The following is a 4,890-nucleotide window of genomic DNA, read 5'->3' on the forward strand; positions in this document are numbered from 1 at the left end:
TATATTATTTTCCATCTGATTTTATTAAATTCATATTACTTATATCATAATTAAATATTCTATATATCCTGCTACATTTGAAATGGTTCTATCACTAATTGGACCAGTATTAAATGCTACAGGTACAATTGGTAGAAAACCAATTGCGGCAGAAAAGCAACTTTATATTACTCTTTGGTTTATGGCTACTCCTGATTCATACAGATATGTAAAGCCTAATTGATCTTTAGGGCAGGTAATTAATTATTTTTTAAATTAAATTACACAATAATATGTATAAGAACGTTCGAAGATTTACAAAGTAATATAAATCAATTCAAAATAATTTAATTAACGATTGATTTAAGCAGAGTTAATTAAAATTAGTTTAATTGACCATCTGTGACTCAAAAATTAATGAGTCGTTATACTATTTTCGTCATGAAATATTCTATCCTTTAGTAAAGGAATAAGGCTCAAAATCAAATGTATATTAAAAAATAATACATCTAATAATAATAATTTAATATTAAATGTATAAAGCACTGTCAAATGAAAAATGCTATTAAATTGCAACAAATTTTTCAAGAATTGCTTACTTTTTTGGATTGTTACAGATCTGTTTGTGTGAAATTTGGAGTTGGCACAGCAACTGCTTTTAGGACTGTAAGGCGAGTTACCTATGCACTTCATTGCATCGCACCTAGATTTATACAGTGGCCCAACGATGTTTATGCTGTCGATATTACGGAACATTTCAAAAAGACATGTGGTTTTCCAATTGTCATCGGTGCGATAGATGGAACGCATATTAAAATTCGAGTTCCGTCAACTAATTCAGCTTCTTACATAAATCGAAAAGGTTTTGCATCTTTAAATCTCCAAGTAATATGCGATTCATGTGGTCTCTTTACGCACTGTTATGCTGGACAAGTATGATCAGTTCACAATGCTCGAGTTTTTAGAAACTCTCCAGTTGCAAGTTTTCTACAGATATCTGATGTATACTTTCCTAATGATTCCCATATTATCGGAGATGCTGCATTTCCAATTTATCAGCATCTATTGGTTCCGTTTCGAGACAATGGCCATTTATCAAGTCGACAAAAAATTACGATTATTGTCTATCGTCGACACGAATGGCAATTGCACGTGCGATTGGACAGTTAAAAATACGGTTTAGAATACTATTAGATTGTCTACCACTAACAGATCTTAAAAAAGTTCCGGAGTTTATTATAGCATGTTGCGTGTTACATAATATTTGCATATTACAAAATGATATAATGACTGTTGGTGTCCAATATTGTGAAGAGTTACAGGCACCCGTTCGCGATAATAACACTGAGATAGGGAATGCTAAAAGAACAAGAATAATGAATATATTGCAAATGAGGTTCATCGATTGAGTTTTATTGGCAATATATTCATCGAGAATGAATAGAGAGTCGACAAAAATTCTTTTTAATAATTCATGTTGCGTATATAAAATAGGTTTTTAGGATTAATTAAAAATATTAGGATAGGTTTTTAGAATTAAGAATTAATAAATAATATAAGGATTTGATAATATAAACGTGTTTTTTATTAATAAATGGACATTGATTATACATTTTTGTCTTATTTCTATTATATTTATTTAGTCTTTATTATTATACTATTCAGTCTTATTGTATCACATCGTAAATTAAATTCTTGAAGACTGTTTAAAAAATATTCTTTGACAAACAAGACCTATTGTCAAACGAGACCTATTGATCGAGCATAATAACATAATATTAAAATTTGAAGCTGCATACTTAAACTTAAAACTCGTAAGTAAAATAAAATTAACTAATCAATATAAAACAACTTTCAGAGCTTCAACTAGTAATGCTTTTAAACTTATTTCTTAAACCCTTTTTACATTTGCGTAAGCGTAGTTTTAAATTTGTTGTATGTTCTTCTAAAATGTCTGGCCTGAAGTGGACATACGAAAATATTGTAGATCTAAACAAAAAGAGCGGGAATAATAAAAATTCGTGGGCATTTTTTTCTGTATGAATTGGTTGTAGTTGTATGAATTGACCAACCACAGTTGAATATTATCCTCATATTCGATTGATATTGATAAATTCTTACAATTACAATCACTATGCTTACGCAATGTAGACTGGACTTTAGAAACGCAGAAGAGTAGAACTACATTTTAGTAAGAAATTGTTGCAATATGGAGACTAATGATTTCTGTACAGCTATTTGCTCATTATGCCTTTTTTCACGTTCTTTTTTATTTTCTTCACGTATCTTATTTTTGTCTATTTCTCTTTTTTCCATTTCTTCTTTTTTTTCTTCTTTTTCTGTCTCAATTTTATTCAAAAACGTTTCTATAACATTTTAAATTCGTTATCTCTTTCTCGGCGGACCTATAATAGATAATACAAAAACGATCATTACATTATGACAAATAAGAATTGAATTAAATTAATACTAATTTTTTTTATCCTGCTTGAATGCACGTACGTACACGCGCGCGTGCACACACACACACACACACACACACACACTCTCTCTCTAATATATATATATAAACTCTACACACAAGTATAAAAATTTACTTTGCAATTGAGAGGACACAATTTTTTCTGACGACGATTCTTCCTGATTTGGATCCAATGGACCTTCACTTGAGGTAATCGCAGGAGGCCTAATAGAAGCTTTGTCGCCAAATAATGAATCCATTGCTTAATGCATGATAATGAAATGCATCAAATATAATGTCCACATATATTTGTGTGTGTGTGTGTGGTGTGGTGTGGTGTGGTGTGTGTGTGTGTGTGTGTGTGTGTGAGTGATAAAACATACAGAAAAAAATGCTCACGAATTTCTATTATTGCCGCTCTTTTTGTTTAGATCTACAATATGTTTGTATGTCCGCTTCAGGCCAAACATTTTTGAAGAACATTGCTGTGCTGTTATTTCGTAGATTGGATTGGTTTTATTCATTTGAGCGGCTATTTCCGCTCAAATTTTGTTACTGCGTTTGAAACCACTTGAGAACTCTACCTCCTTTTCTCTATATATTTCAATTAATAAAAGGACTGCTTTGTCCAGCCACAACATATGAACGTTTTTGACTTATCTAAAAATTAAATCAAAAAGTAAACACAAATTTTTAAAATAAGAAAGAAATATTAATATATATGTATGTTATTCTTAAACCTGCATGAATATATTTTTATAATTAAAGAGTTGATTAAAGATATTGGTTACATAAAAATAAAGTGTGTATCCTTTCTTACCTGCAGCATCGTTTTTGTCGACATCATTTTCATTTAAATTTTCATTTATTAATTCTTCCACTTCAATTACCGGCTCAATATTATTATTTTTATTTTTGCTTTGTTCTTTCGCAATAAGGTTTCGCAAAAATACTGAGTCTGTGGAAAACAATGATATAATTAACATCTAACCTATACATTGAATAAATCAAAGCAAAATAGTAATTATACGTTAACTTTACCTTGGCTTGCTTTCTTCATATCTTCCTTATTTAGAAATAATGTTATTATCTCATTTTTTTCATCTATCAAAACAAGAAATTCCTGTAATTCTTGATCCATCGCAATAAAAGGTCCGCTAGCGTGCAATCCGTTATGATCTGTTATGGATTATGATTTGTTACTTGTTCCAAATTACGCAGCAGCGCATAGATCGCATGAACGCATCAAACGCATCAACTGCTTCAAGTCGAAGTTGAAGCAGTCAATGCGCTGGGAGGAGTGCTAAGATTACAGCAGGGCCTCCCAACTCCCCTCTTGTAAACGCGGTACCACCGTTAGTGGCGCCCTCAGCTTATGACACCCGGAAAAACAGAACTAATATTCAATATGGCCGCTATATATATAGGTTGTCATGGCATATATATATCATATACACGAAATCGGTAGATTCGGAATAAAACGCTTGATCTTGTAGTGCATCCTGATTGCGGGTGATCAAACTGGATCAGACACCCTATATATGATATATATATGCCATGACAACCTATATATATAGCGGCCATATTGAATATTAGTTCTGTTTTTCCGGGTGTCATAAGCTGAGGGCGCCACTAACGGTGGTACCAGCAGTTACGAGGCCCTGGACTACAGTACGGATAGTACAATCTAGGGAATTCGCAGCGCTATCAAAGCGCTTCCATTGGTTAAATCGGAACGACTTTCTGTGCGATCTACGCGCTTCATGCGTACGGAACGCACCCTTAAGGCCGCGACACAGACTTTTGCATAAAGCATAATGCATAGTGCATAAACGAATCAACTAATCAGAATCTTTCCTTTCCTCTCATTTCATGGAAAAGAAGAATTTCGATTGGTTGATTCCATTATGCACTATGTATTATGCGTTATGCAAAAGCTTGTGTCTGGGCCCTTAAGCGGGGAGCACAGACTCTTGCATAACGCATAACACGTAATGCATAAGAATATGTACCAATCGAAGTTCTCCGTTTCTTTGCCTTCCATGTAATAGAGAACTCTGGTTGGTTCAATTTCTTATGCCTCATGTGTTATGCGTTATGCAAGAGTCTGTGCTCCCCGCTTAAAGGCCGCAGCACACACTCTTGCATAACGCATAATGCATAGTGCATAAAGGAATCAACCAATCAAAATTCTTCTTTTTCATGGAACAAGAGGAAAGGAAAGATTCTGATTAGTTGATTCGCTTATGCACTATGCGTTATGCATTATGCAAAAGTGTGTGCTGCGGCCTTTAGTTTGGCGTGACCACGGTATGTCACCGGAAACACCAGATGGCGATAACAACTTTTTATTACGACTCATGCGCATTCTGGATGTTTACGTCATTTACTTCGATTAGGTTATGTCGGTGATGTCGAACGTGTCGGATATCGGTTTTGTTATCCCGTTT

At 33.4% G+C, this 4,890-nt stretch overlaps 1 pseudogene; it reads left to right on the top strand.

Annotated features, from left to right (window-relative positions):
* The window catches only part of LOC108770639 (uncharacterized), a 2,890-nt pseudogene extending 2,667 nt beyond the window's left edge, over positions 1 to 223 (top strand).
* The last annotated feature ends 4,667 nt before the right edge of the window (positions 224 to 4,890 follow it).

Source organism: Trachymyrmex cornetzi, unplaced genomic scaffold (assembly GCF_001594075.2).
Source record: "Trachymyrmex cornetzi isolate Tcor2-1 unplaced genomic scaffold, Tcor1.1 scaffold130, whole genome shotgun sequence".
NCBI lineage: Eukaryota > Metazoa > Arthropoda > Insecta > Hymenoptera > Formicidae > Trachymyrmex > Trachymyrmex cornetzi.